The sequence below is a fragment of the Aegilops tauschii genome, chromosome 2 (assembly GCF_002575655.3).
Source record: "Aegilops tauschii subsp. strangulata cultivar AL8/78 chromosome 2, Aet v6.0, whole genome shotgun sequence".
NCBI classification, from domain to species: Eukaryota; Viridiplantae; Streptophyta; class Magnoliopsida; order Poales; family Poaceae; genus Aegilops; species Aegilops tauschii.
In genome coordinates, this window is record NC_053036.3 from 129,903,995 (window position 1) to 129,919,404 (window position 15,410).

The following is a 15,410-nucleotide window of genomic DNA, read 5'->3' on the forward strand; positions in this document are numbered from 1 at the left end:
CAAATATAAAGGGAAAACCTTCTTCGTAGATTCATCTCCGGATAAACCTGCAAGTTTAAATAATCCACAATTTCATCCACATAGATCAAGTGCATATCAGGATGTTCGGTTCCATCTCCTACATAAGGATTAGCTAGCAGTTGTTCTATCATACCTGAAGGAATTTCATAAACAATATTTTCAGTAGGTGCAGTAGGTTCAGAGGCAACTAATTGTGATTCCGTTCGAGGTGAATATACCCCAAACAAACTCCTCAAAGGATGGTTTTCCATAGTAACAAGTGACAATAAATTTCAGCACATAGTAATAAATTTTCCTTACCAATGTCCACTTACCAAGAGCACTTCACTCCCAGGCAATGGCGCCAGAAAAGAGTCTTGATGACCCACAAGTATAGGGGATCAATCATAGTCCTTTCGATAAGTAAGAGTGTCTAACCAAACAAGGAGCAGAAGGAAATGACAAGTGGTTTCAACAAGGTATTCTCTGCAAGCACTGAAATAGTCGGTAACAGGTAGTTTGATAGCAAGATAATTTGTAACGGACAAGTAAAGGTAATGATAAATAAAGTGCAGCAAGGTAGCCCAATCCTTTTGTGGCAAAGGACAGGCCAAAACGGCCTTTTATAATAAGCAAAGCGTTCTTGAGGGTACACGGTAATTTCATCTAGTCACTTTCATCATGTTGGTTTAATTCGTGTTTGCTACTTTGATAATTTGATATGTGGGTGGACCGGTGCTTAGGTGCTGTTCTTACTTGAACAAACCTCCTACTTATGATTAACCCCCTCCCCCCCAAGCATCCACACCTACGAGAAAAGTATTAAGATAAAATCTAACCATAGCATTAAACTTTTGGATCCAAATCGGCCCCTTACGAAGTAGCGCATAAACTAGGGTTTAAGTTTTGTCACTCTAGCAACCCATCATCTAATAACTATTCCACAATGCATTCCCTTAGGCCCAAATATGCTGAAGTGCCATGTAGTTGACATTCACATGACACCACTAAGGGAATCACAACATACATATCATCAAGTTCACATGATTACTTGCAACGTGACTTCTCTCGTAACCTCAAGAACAATAGTAACTACTCACAAATGATAATCATGATCAAGATCAGAGGGATATTAAATAGCATAATGGATCTGAATATATAATCTTCCACCAAATAAACCATATAGTAATCAACTACAAGATGTAATCAACACTACTAGCCACCCGCAGGTACCAATCTGAGGTTTTGGTACAAAGATTGAACACAAGAGATGAACTAGGGTTTGAGAGGAGATGGTGTAGTTGAATATGTCGATGGAGATTGGCCTCCCAAAGATGATAGGGTTGTTGGTGATGACGATGGCTTCGATTTCCCCCTCCAGGAGGGAAGTTCCGCCGGCGGAATCACTTCGCCGGAGGGCAAAAGTGCTCCTGCCCAAGTTCCGCCTCGAGACAACGACACTTCATCCCAAAAGTCCTCTCCTGATTTTTGCTAGGTCAACATGACCTATATACCAGAAGATGGGCACCGGAGGTGGGCTGGGCTGAGCACAACCCACCAGGGCACGCCTGGGGTACCTAGCGCGCCCTGGTGTCTTGTGCTCACCAGGTGGCCCCCCTCTGGTAGTTATTTGCTCCAATATTTTTTTGTATATTCCAAAATAATTCTCCATAAATTTCCATCTCATTTGGAGATGTGCAGAATAGGTAACTCTGATGTAGCTTTTTCAAGTCCAGAATTCCAACTGCCGGCATTCTCCCTCTTTGTGTAAACCTTGCATATTATGAGAGAAAAGACATTAGAATTACTCCATAAAGCATTATTTGCATTAAAAAATTTATAAATAATAGTAGAAAATCATGATGCAAAATGGACGTATTAGTGTGGCGTACCGCAAAACGGAGGAAACAAACTTTTGTTGGAGCGCCTACCGTTAAAATGGGGGTCTTGTTCATTGGGAGGGGTGGCCTACCGGAAAACGGGACTCCACGGGCAACTATTTATCCACCGTCAACTGCCTCTCGCTCCAGCCTCCACGAGGCACTGTTCATCCACCGTCATCCTCCAGGTTCCACCAGCTACTGTTCATAGAGCCTCCACGGGGTCCTGTTCATCCACCCCCAACCGGCTGGGGTGTGGCAGCCTCCTCGGGGTCCTGTTCATCTAGCGGCAATGGCCTACTACCACGGGGTCCTATTCATCCAACCCCCACCGGGAACTGTTCATCCACAGCCAACCAACCGGCTCGACTCACCACGTATCGACGCATTCTATGTACCGTGCGCACGGTAGCAACGGTCACTGTTCATCAAGAGGCAACCCAACACCGGCTGGCTACGTCTCGCACGGGGGCTCGATCGGCTTCAGTAAGTAGCAGCAGCGATCGATCGCTCGGGTTTAGTTAGCAGCAGCAGCGAAAGAATCACTCAGGTTCAGTCAGTAGCAGCAGCGAATGAATCACTCGGGTTCAGTTAACAGCCAAGGGGTCGATCGCTTGGGTTTAGTAACATAGCTAGAGACAACGCCTCGCACACTCATGCGTACGAGAGAGAAACGCGCAAACCACAGTGCATCGCTCGGCCCCGACCACCCAGTGTAACCGGGAACTCCTCGATATTTTCCTCGCCCTCGCTTCTACCACAATTTTTTCCGTCATGGACAGCCCAAAGAATGTCATGCAGGTACGTCTCTGGCTCGCCCAGGACGAAAAGCCCATTTTCTATCATGATTTTTGTCATAGAAGTAGGAGCCCACCACATCTATGATGATACGTGTTTTTGTCACAATTATTGTCATCGAAGTGTCATAAGCATGACAGGAAAAAAATTCGTTCGGGCCAAAATGTCATGGATGTTTCTTTTTTTGTAGTGCTTCCACCCAAATCACCGCCCCGTCCTTTAAATAAGCGCCTCCCTAAGCCATGGTGCATGCAGTATAGCCAGGAGCTCAAGGAGCATTTGGCGGAGAAGCAAATCACGACATGCGCGGATGAGGTTGCGAAGGATTCCATGCATGCCGACCCCCAGATCTTGGAGGAGCACCTCGCTGTTGAGGTCACCGTCGGTGACTCGTGCGCGGACGCCGCCACACGGTTGGCTGCTTTAAACGATAGCTCATGGTGTTTTATCGAGGCCACCGTCGGTGCCTTCGATGAAGACTATGAGGTGTTTTCTCAGCATGGCTGTGCTTACCTCAACTCTAGAGCCAGCAGGTTGGTTCCCGGAGCGGCTTAGGCGACTCACCACTATGAGGGGGGCACCCATGATGTGGAGGCCTCGCCCTCTTCCAAGTCTAAGGAGCCCATCATCATTGATATCTCCGACGATGAGGAATAACTTGTTTTTTTAGCTCACTATAAGAACCTATGTTCAACTAGCTAGCTACCCCGGTTAAGCATGTTCGGTTTACCTGTTGCATGTGTTGTTCCTGCCTTTCCTTTACAAATTCTAGTGAATTGTCCTATGTAATGTTACTATGCAATCTGATCCTCTAGTATATATGTTCTATATATTTTCCAATGTGATGCTTGGTTAACTATTTGGTTAATTTGTTGTCATGTTCAGTTAACTATTTGGTTCAATTCTGCAATGTGATGTTCAATTCTTGCGGGTGCAATTTTACATTGTTATGCATGTGAGAAATAAATCGAATTTGGTCGTACTAAATACATGAGAAAAATATACAATTGCTATATTTTCAAGTTGTTAAGCACGCTTAGTTTGGTTAGTTGTCTAATCTTCTAGTATGTTCTATTGTGCAATGTGGTGCTCAGTTAACTATTTGGTTCATTTGTTGTGGTGTTTAATTAATTGTTTTGTTCAGTTCTCCAATGCGATGTTCAATTGTTGTGGGTACAATTTGTATTGTTATGCATGTGAGCAATAAGTCAAATTTGGTTGTACTAAATACATGAGAAACATATACAATTGTTATATTTCCTAGTTCTTAACCATGCTTGGTTTTGATAACTGGCTTTTCCATGTGGGTCGAATTAATCTGCTAAATCTGCAATGTGTTTAATTTTCATCAGCATATTTTACTGATAGTATGCTGATACGTCTCCAACGAATCTATATTTTTTTATTGTTCCATGCTATTATATTATTTGTTTTGGATGTTTTATATGCATTATGATGCTATTTTATATCATTTTTTGGGACTAACCTATTAAGCTAGTGCAAAGTGCCAGGTGTCATTTTTTTTCTTTTGTTTTTGTCTTTACAGAAAGTCAATACCAAATGAAATGAAACTTTTTTAACGATTTTTCTTGGACCACAAGACACCCAGGAAGGTTCGGAGGAGGCCAGAAGAGCCACGGGGTGGCCACAAGCTCGTAGGGCGAGCCCCACAAGCCCACGTTGTCCAAATTTTTCAGATTTTTTGGAGTTACAGAAGTTTGGCTAAAGTCCAGATTACTACAGACTGTTATGTTTTTGACAGATTCTGTTTTCATTGTGTTGTTCGCTTATTTTGATGAATCTATGTGTAGTATCGGAGGGTATGAACCATGGTAAAGTTAGAATGCAGTAGATATAATGCAAATATAAAATTGGAATGAGTTAACAATAGTACTTAAAAGTGGTGATTTTCTTTATTATACTAACGGAACTCACGAGATTTCTATTGAGTTTTGTGTTGCGATGTATTCAAGTTTTGGGTAAAGTTTCGGTGGACTACGGAATAAGGAGTGGCAAGAGCCTAAGCTTGGGGATGCCCAAGGCACCCCAAGGTAATATTCAAGGACAACCAAGCATCTAAGCTTGGGGATGCCCCGGATGGCATCCCCTCTTTTATCTACGATCCGCCAGTAATTTACTTGAGGCTATATTTTTATTCACCACATGATATGTGTCTCTCTTGGGGCGCCTTGTATTATACAAGTCTTTGCTTTATTTGCTTTTTAGTATGCCACAATCATCCTTGATGTGCACACCTTTTGAGAGGGACACACATTAATCGTGAATTTATTAGAATACTCTATGTGCTTCACTTATATTTTTTTAGCTAGGTAGTTGCTCTAGTACTTCACTTATATCTTCTAGAGCACGGCGGTGGTTATATTTTGAAGAAATTGATGAACTCTCATGCTTCACTTATATTATTTTGAGAGTCTTATAAATAGTATGGCAATTTGCTTAGGTCACTACTGCAGTATGCTGCTAACGCGACACTACGATCACAGACCCTTCGACGAAACTGTGTGCGATGCAATAATCATAAATGGTGATGTAAAAAAACCGTCAAAAAAGGTGCAAAACATTTGTGATGACGGATGCATCAAGCACGGTTCAGAATTTAGTTGCGTGTGCGATGCAGGGCATACGGTTCAATTCAATGAACTGTTTGCGATGGGGTAGAAGAACAGAAACGGGCAGCCAAATGAAGGTGTGTGCGATATATGACATACGGTTCACTCGGATGAACTATTTGTGATTAGGCGGAACAAAAGAAACGGTCAACCAGATCAAGGTGTGTGCGATAGAGGGCAAACAGTTCACTCGGATGAATTGTTAGTCCGGGGGCTACTGATGTGTAACAATACGTGCCTAGTTCGGGGGCTACTGACAGTATCCTGGATAGAGGATGGATCCTCCCACCTCCTCTCTCACCCCTCCTCCCACCTTCTCCACCCTCTCCAATGGCGATCTCTGGTAAGAATCTGAAGGATGGAAGGCTTGCTACACTGGGACTTTGCTCCTGGGTTGGCCCTGGCCGATCAGGTGAGGAAAAAATTTGGTCCCACGGTTCACTTCTCTCCATCTCGTGGCACCAAGGAGTTTTTCTTGGTGGTCTCTTTTTCGTCGGCCTCCTTCCCACTTTCGGTTGAATCTGTGGCCATCGCTCTTCAATGTTGCATTGGAGGAATTGCAACTGGTTTCTAAGTTATTCAAATCGATCCTAGGGATTTTCGGTTCTCTGTGGCCAACAAGGTTGGTAATTTTATCTATGGGTTAAAGGATCGTATTTGGCCGGATTTCATCCGCCATTTCCACTTGTTCAATGGACGCTTCAACCGAAGCCATCTTGGGAATCTTGGTTGGCATGCTGATGAAGAACTTACCTGCATATCTGCTCGTAGACCGACCATTTCTCTGAGTCTGACTACTCATACTTCTGGTGATGCTTTGTGCCCTGCCTCGGTGAAAGAATTTAGCAAATTTGCTCTGTTACCGATTAAGAAGATGGAGTTTTCCAACAAGCATTCTGCTGAAGCTTCTTCATCTTCACTACATTTGCCTCAACCTCGATCGTTTACTCATACTCAAGCACATGATCATTTCGAGTCTCAACATATCAAATTTGGATCATTTTCAAATGACATTAATGAAGCAACGGTAATAGTGCCCGGGGAGGATAGACTACGCCTTATGGACATTTATCTCACTCAGGCCAAATTTGAGGACAATCAATCACATTCATTTCTCTTGCTGGGCTCCTTTAAATGCCCTTTGTGGCTTAAATATCCATCTTTGCCGCAAAGTTTTTTATCCTCTGCTTTCAAATATGCTCCTCCACATAAGAAATGGCCTCCTATCTCATCAGCCCAACATAAAGCTGATCTGGCCCAAGCTGATTATTCAGAAAAGGATATTTCTACGCTAGCGAATCATTGGGCCAATCTGTGCGCTCGCTGTCTACCATGGGGTCACAATCGATCATCCTGCATGGCCAGGGTGATCTGTATTCATTGCTCAACCCCGGATCATAAGGCCATAAATTTCCCATTACTATTATCTCAGCGCTCACAATCGGGCCCAAAATCTGGCAACCATACCCTGCAACATGGCAACTCGGTCAATCACACTGATTATTTGGCCCCAACTTGCTAGAATTCTCAACCTCGGTCAATCTCTCGTACCAACACAAGATGCAATTTCTATGGGGCCTACAACCACATGGCTAGTACCTGCTACTCTAAACGCTGGCATGAGAAATGGAAATGGGTCCCCAAGAAAATCAATCTTTCCAAAACTACCCCGGACGGTCGCCATTCCGCCTCGAGTTTCCAAACGCCACCGTCCAATACCATCATCGCCCTCCCGCCACCACCTTCACTCCACACTTCACATCCATCGCCCTCGACGACTCCACCCCCGCTCCACCTCGCCGCCATGGCCAACTACCCACTCAACCCGGTGCCTTTCCTTCCGCCGGGCTTCGCCGTTGAGCCGGGACCTGCAGATCGCCTGGTGCGCAGTGGGATGGTGGTTGGACCCATCCCGCCCCTGAACCACGACTTCTTGGCGATTGTTGAAGCCAGTGCCTATGTTCCTCTCCACCGCCGTGCCGCCATTCGCGCCGCTGTGCAAGGTTTGCTTCATGAGGCCCACCTCTTTACCACTGAAGAAAGTGATCATCCATTTGGTATTGGGATCTTTGGTTTTGCGGATTCTTTCCTTCGTGACTCCGCGGTTGCAACACCCTTAGAGCTTGAGGATGAAGATCGGCTCATAACTTTTGTCCCGCACAATGAAGCTCTCAATAGGCGCACTACTACCTTTGGTCCTGCTATTTGGCTCATGTTTTTTGGATTCCCCTATGACTACCAAACCGATTATTACATCACCAAAGCTCCGGGGGGATATGGGTCTCTGATCTCTTGGTACAACCCTAGGCAGGACAAGAGGTTTATGCTCGTGAAAGCTCAAGTCATACATCTCAGATTAGTGCCAAAGAGTTTTGTTGTTTGGCATCTTGGAGGAGCCAGAGATTGTTGGACTGTGCAGGTGACGATTCTACGCAGCAATGACTAGAATGCTATGCTGCCGGAAGTTCCACCGACCGGAGAAGAGCCGCCTCCCCCTGACGGCAACCCTCATCCTCAGTTTGGTCTGGATCTGACTGTAGAGCAACTCTACCAACAACAGGTGCACAATTGGCTAGTTCAAAATGCTGCTCCTCCCAATGTCGCCCCTGCAGCTCATGGCCATGCTCCTGACCAGAACAACATGGCAGGCTGGGGTGCTGTAACACCCACCATGCGGTTATGCCTCCAAGTCGTGCCTCGAATATACTGTCATGTCTTTTGGCCTTCTCAATGCTCCTCCAACGTTCTGGCCTTGTCAACGCATTCGTAAACAAGATATTCCCAAGACAGCATTCAGAACAAGTTTTGGTTTTTATGAATATACTGTCATGTGTTTCTGCCTTGTCAATGCTCCTCCAACGTTCTCTCGAATGATGAACTTCATCTTCAGCCCCTACACCAATGAATTCGTCCTGCTGTATCTTGATGATAGCTTGGTCTTCTCCAAGAATAAGAAGGACCATGCCAAACATTTGCGATTGGTGCTCGACAAGCTCAGAGAGTATCAATTCTATGCGAAGTTTTCCAAATGTGAGTTCTGGCTTGATGAAGTTATTTACCTTGGTCGTATTATCTCCGCCAAAGGCATTGTTGTTAATCCCGAAGAAGGTTTCTGCAATTGTGAACTGGGAACCTCCTCAGAATGTCAAGCAGCTCCGCAATTTCCTTGGACTTGCAAGCTATTGCAGAGGATTCGTTGAGAATTTCTCTAAGATTGCAAAGCCTCTTTCCAACCTCCTCCAGAAGCATGCCAAGTATGTTTGGACTCCTGAGTGTGACGTTGCTTTCAACACCCTCAAAGAGAAGCTCGTCTCAGCTCCTGTCTTAACTCCTCCTGATGAATCCAAGCCAATCGAAGTTTTCTGTGATGCCTCTTTGCAAGGTCTCGACGCTGTGTTAAAGCAAGAGAAGAAAGTTGTGGCTTATACCTCTCGTCAGTTGAAGCCCAACGGAAGGAACTACCCCACTCATGATCTTGAGTTGGCGACAGTTGTCCATGCATTAATTACATGGAGACATCTCTTGTTAGGAAGCCAAGTGGACATTTTCACTGATAACAAGAGCCTCAAGTATATCTTCACTCAACCCAACCTCAACCTCAGGCAAACTCGATGGGTCGAAATGATTCAAGAGTACAATCCAAGTATTGAATATACTCCAGGCAAGGCCAATGTGATTGCAGATGCTTTGAGTAGAAAGGCTTACTGCAACAGCTTAATTCTCAAGCCATTCCAACCGGATCTTTGTGAAGCTTTCCGCAAACTCAACCTCCAAGTTGTTCCTCAAGGTTTTCTTGCCAACCTTCAGGTCACTCCAACTTTGGAAGACCAAATTCGTGAGGCACAACTCCTTGACACCATGGTGAAGAAGGTGAAACACGGCATTGCCAAGGGCTTATCCAAATACAACTGCTATCGCATTGATGACAGAGACACTTTATTCTCCGAGGACCGGATTGTGGTTCCTAAAGGTGATCTAAGGAAGGTCATAATGAACGAAGCACACAATTCTCTTATGTCCATTCATCCTGGCAGTTCGAAGATGTACCATGACCTCAAGTAGTCGTATTGGTGGACTCGAATGAAGCGAGAGATTATTCAATTCGTGAATGAATGTGATGTCTGCCGAAGGGTGAAAGCAGAACACCAACGACCAGCTGGTCTCCTCCAACCTCTTGCTATTCCAGAATAGAAGTTTGATCATATCGAGATGGACTTCGTTACTGGATTTCCTAAGTCCAAGCGTGGGAATGATGCTATCTTCGTTGTCATTGACAAGCTTACAAAAGTGGCTCATTTCCTTCCAATCAAAGAATCTATCACGGCAGCTCAGTTGGCAGAGCTATACACCACCAGAATTGTCTCCTTGCACGGCATTCCGCAATTGATCTCTTCAGACCGCGGAAGCATTTTCACCTCTAAGTTCTGGGACTCCTTTCAGAAGGCCATGGGCACCAACATTCGCTTCAGCACAGCTTTCCATCCTCAAACAAGCGGCCAAGTCGAGCGAGTCAATCAAATCCTCGAAGACATGCTCAGGGCTTGTGTCATTTTCTTTGGTATGAAGTGGGAAGATTGTCTTCCATATGCCGAGTTCTCCTACAACAACAGCTTCCAAGCGAGTTCGGGCAAGACCCCATTCGAAATTCTTTATGGCAGAAAGTGCCATACTCCTCTCAATTGGTCCGAGACTAGTGAGCGCCAACTGCTCGGCAATGACTTGATCACAGAAGCTGAAGAAATGTGTAAAGTCATCCGTGAAAATCTCAAAGCCGCACAATTGCGCCAGAAGGGTTACTATGATAGCAACCACCATGACTTGGCTTTCGAGATCGGAGACCATGTCTACCTCCGCGTCTCTCCAATGAAAGGCACTCGTTGCTTCGGCATCAAAGGGAAACTTGCCCCGAGATACGTGGGTCCTTTCAAGATCATTGGCAAAAGAGGCGACTTCGCCTATCAACTCGAGCTTCCATCCAACTTCGCAAACGTGCACGATGTGTTTCACGTGTCACAGCTTCGTAAGTGCTTCAAGACCCCCGAGCGCACTATCAACTTCGAAGAGATTGACCTCCAAGAAGATCTGTCTTATCATGAGCATCCTGTTGCTATTCTTGAAGAAACCGAGCGCAAAACTCGCAACAAGTCAATCAAATTCCTAAAAGTTAAATGGTCTCACCATTCCGACCGAGAAGCAACTTGGGAGTGCGAGGATCACCTCCGCTCTGAATATCCGGAGTTTTTTTCAGTCCTAGATCTCGGGACGAGATCCTCTTGTAGTGGAGGAGAGTTGTAGCACCCCAGATTTAAAATTTCCCAATAGTGGCAATATATCCAACTTTGGCTTGATCAATTCCATTTTGGGCTCCTTCATTTTGGGTCATTTTGTTGTTTTCCTTCTAGCTTTATTGTTGGTTGCCATGTCATCATCACATAGTGCATGTTCATCTCATTGCATTGCCATGCTTACTTGCCATATTTCTTTTCATATTGCATTTGTGCCTATTGTCATTTTGCATTGCATCCCCATCATGTGCATTGTGTGTTTGTATTCATGCATCATGTTGCATGCTCCATGTGTGGTTCTTGCACCATCACCCCCCTCCTTCCTTCCTTTTCTTCCATTTCACCAAGACTTTTATTTAGCCTAAAATAATGTTCATGTTCTCCCCATTAGTCTAACTTCTTGTCCTAAACCCCTCTGCCATTTTTTCACCTCTTTTGGTAGTGTTTTGGTTAGGTTTTAAAATGGCTCAAGTTTGAATTTAGTTCTAACTTGAATTATTTTTCAACCTCTAAAATTTCCCAAATCATTTTATTAAAATAGGGCTTAATTCCAGGGTCCTGAGGATATTTTCACATCTCTCACAACCCCCCCCCCCCAATCCTTCTGTGCTTCTCGCTCTTTCATTTCTGTTTGAAGAAATGGAAAAAGAGCCAGAGGGAGAGAGTGAGAGCACCAGCAGCAGCGCAGCCCAGCAGCAAAGCAGTCCAGCCGCGGCCCAGCAGCGCTCCCGCAGCCCTTTAGCCTGCAAGTGACAGTTGCATCATCCTCCTGTATGGCAGGACATCCAGAGGAGACACGTCGGCACGCCAGATGATTTGATGGCCGGAGCTCGTCCCTAGACCCTATAAAAGACGTCCCCGGTGCCCTAGGGTCTCCCCTCGACCGATCCCCCTCCTCTTCTTCCCTCGCCGCTGCCAGGTAAGGCTAGCCACGCCGTCGCCTTGTCCACCATGCTCCAGCTGAGCAAGAGCTTGAGCTCGGGTAGCCTCTCCGACCGCGTCCGATCTCTTCTGCCGCCGTGGGGGAGTCCGCCAAGTCCCTCTACGTCTCCTTCCACGACGCACGCGGCCACAAGGCCTCCAAATCGACTTCTCCGACCTGTCTTCTTCCTCTTCTTCCCGGACAGCAGCCCCGCCAGGTTCAGAGCTCGTCCGCGTCGCCGCAGGCTCGACTCCGGCGCCGTATTCTTGTCCTAGGGTAAGGAGGTATACCCAACTTCCTCCCTGCTCCTTCCTGTCGTCAATAGATCGGCGCGGGCGCTGCTTCGATTCAATCTTTCCTGTGCTTTCGGTGCTCCGGCGAAGTTGTAATTGTTTTGGGTAGTTCCCGTCGTGGCCGTGGCTTGCCCGTGTGTTCCCCGCTCCGCCTTGCCACACTCGCCTCAGAGCTCCAGCTAGCACGCTCACGCGCTCCCGCAATGCAGCAGCCCCGCGCGAGCCCCAGGCCTCGCCTAGCCACCGAGGCGAGCACGAGCTCGTCCTCGGGAGGGCCCGCACGCGCACCTTCCCTTGCTGCTCCGCTTGCACGCGCGCGTCCTTGCCCCCATCCCGCACGCCCGCCGGTGCTCTGCAGCTGCAGAAGTCGCCGCCTTAGCTTGTCGTCGATGCCGGAACTCTACTGCGTGTTCATGGTGATTTCCAGGACCGGGCTTCTCTCTGTTCAAAGGGAGACGCGCCCCTTCATGTTCACAGGCCGGGCTCGTAACCCACTGGTTGCTCCCGCACACTCAGTTGTAGGAGGTCTCGGGTTCGAATGCCCCATGGCTACACCTTTTGTTTCCACCATTTTCGTCTCAGCAGGTCCAAGCGTTGTTGTTATTTGATTTAAAACAGAGCCCACTATAGATCGCTAGTACACAGATCGCTCGGAACACGCCCATCGAAATATGAACAAGGATCACACAGAGATGTGATCGGCAAGTTGGCCTACCGATTGAAATTCGTGTCATCAGTGATCAACCCGTCAATGGCATCGAATAGAAATATGGATCTTGAATCACTCTAAATTAATTATGAGAGATATTGATTTGAGTGGGAGCGCACTTTTGAATTAACATGTTTAATTCTCAGTGCAATTAATTATGAACACTGTCTAAGTGTTTCTTGCAAAATAGTTGTAGAATAATGGCTCGCGTTTCCACCTTCCCTGTTAAAATTGAATAGCTGTTAAATATCTGGTTAAAACTTTACGATTGGTAACGTAATGTGAGGATTGTCCTCAAAAGTGCCGAGAAGGACTTTGTCCTATCGCATGCTTTCCGTATCCTCCCGCTAATGCTATGGATCATGTGACTCTCGTCCTTCGATCCAAAAGCTAGAATTCTGTTATGGTCAAGTGGAATATGTTTGCTTCCATGAAACCCAAACTTCGAAAGTTGGGATAGTAATATGATATTCATGGAACTGAAAATTGTTTTCAGATACAAACAAAGCAATGTTTGTTTGCAAGTATTAGTAAAAGTGTTTGCTATGCATTTGACTGTTGGGAAAGGGGTCCAGAAGAACGCCTGTCATATAATGAAAGGTGAATAAAACAACAGCTTAATGAGAAAGGAAGTGTCCAAAGGGTGTTAGTATGACTTACACACCTAGGAAGTCCGGGGCTAACGCCACTCTTAAGTTGGGTGCTTCTTTTGCGAGTAGGAGAAATACTAAAAGTTAAACTGTTAGAAGTATAAAGGCAGAAAGAAAGATGACTGGAATATCCAGCTCATGTATGAATGTCATACAAGTTTTTGATGTATAGTAGGCTGGTCAAAGATATAGTTCTTGGGAATTATGGTTAAACATGTTAATCACTAATTCTTGAGTATTGTGAGTTAATCACAAAGATACCCGCTCGATTGCATTCAGTTGCGAATCATTGTAAGAGCTACTATAGCCTAAAAAGACTAGCCAGAAATGAGGTTAAGGTATACACAGGGAACATAGTAAATGTTACTACACCTCCCATCGGTGTATTGCCGTCTGTATTTATTTTCATAATTCATTTAGAGTTTTACAAACTCTAGCCCATTGCATAAGGTATCTTGCAAGAAGGTTGTTCATACGAGAACCTTTTATGTTCGATGTTATGAATAACACAAGGGCCATACTTTCATTATGAATGAGATGTATGTTATGAATATTGATAATAATACAATACCTCTGGGTTTACTTTCATAATTCATTTTAGAGTTTCATACACTCTAGCCCATTGCACAATGTTTGTTGCAAAATAGTTGTTCATAAAAACAACAATTGTTGTTAAGTATTATGAATAACATGAACGGCCATGCTTCCATCCAAGATGGGATGTATGTTATGAATATTGATGGTAATATGATACATCCATAACACTGACGCTAAATGTCGCAAGACTAAAAGAATACCACACAAGTGTGGCACTAGATTTGGTCACATTGGAGAAACCCGCATGGAAAATTCCATTATGATGGATTTTGAAGTCTTTTTGATTTTGAATCATCTGACACTTGCAACTTTTCTCCGAAAAGTGAAGTGACTAAAATACCGTTCACAGGCCATAAGGAACGAACAACAAACTTATTAGTGATCATACATTTGATGTGTGTAGTCCGCTAAGTGTTGTTAGTGGTGGATTTATTTATCTTCAGAAATGACTCAAGTAGATATATGGATATTTACTTGATGAGACGTAAGTCTAGATCTTTTGAAATCATTCGAAAGGTTTTCAAAAATGAAGTAGAAGTTATTGTAACAAGTAAATTATGTTTCTACAATTTGATTGCACAAAGGAATATTTGAGTTACATGTTTAGCGAATGTCTAATGAGTTGAGAAACGGGTTTCATAACTTGCACCTCCCGGAACACCACTGCAAGGGGAAGGTCCGTGGAGATGTAATGTAACCATTTATGACATGGTAAGGTCAAAGATGACATAAATAAATTTGCCATTATCCCTTTTAAAGTGATGCTTTAGAGACTGCGGCTTTTACACTAAAAAGAGCTACATCAGGTCTGTTGAAATGAAGCCATGGTATGGTACGCCCAACCATGTTATATCTTTTCTTAACATTTGGAATGTGGGGCTTGTGTAAAAGGTTACAAACCTATTCCAAATCAGACAAGTGCTACTTTGTAGGTTATACCAAAATGTTGGGTATTCCTCCCTCACTATACCGAGGCAAATAGTTTTGCCGCGAAACGGTGTGCTTTTAAAGAGAATGGTTCCTTCAAAAAGGTGAGTGGGAGAATAGTGCAACTCGACGAGATAAACAGTATCTTCGTCATCAGATCAAAGGAAAGAGACCTTGGAAGTAATTCCAAAGTTTCCTACTGCGACTGATACGGAAGTCTCTACAATAAAATGTATGAACTTCGGTCGAACTTGCAGCTGAACCACGTAGGCAAGGCTCGTGCAAACCTCTCAGGTGCGCAAACGAGATATTGTTGTTAGACAGCATTATACCTACGATACACAAGGAAGCGTTGATGGGCCCTTACTCCGAAATTGGCTAAATGCCAATACAACCCGAGTTAGTTTCCATATAAATGATTCAAGATTAAAACCTTGATACACCTTTCGGAAGACTTAGAGTCTATCGAAAATTTATGGAACTTAAAACTGATACGGATAAAAATGTTTTATCCATAAAGCTCGACTTGTTGAAATAACAAGTTCAAAAATTGACTACGATGAGGTTGTTTTCATCGTAGCGATGCTTAAAGTCGGTTCAGGTTGAACTAGCAATTAATACATATTTCAATCATGAGATATGAAACATGGATGAAAATAGGATTTCCATCTGATGGAAATGAAACCAAGGACTTGCATGTGTTACAGTCCAAGGCATTT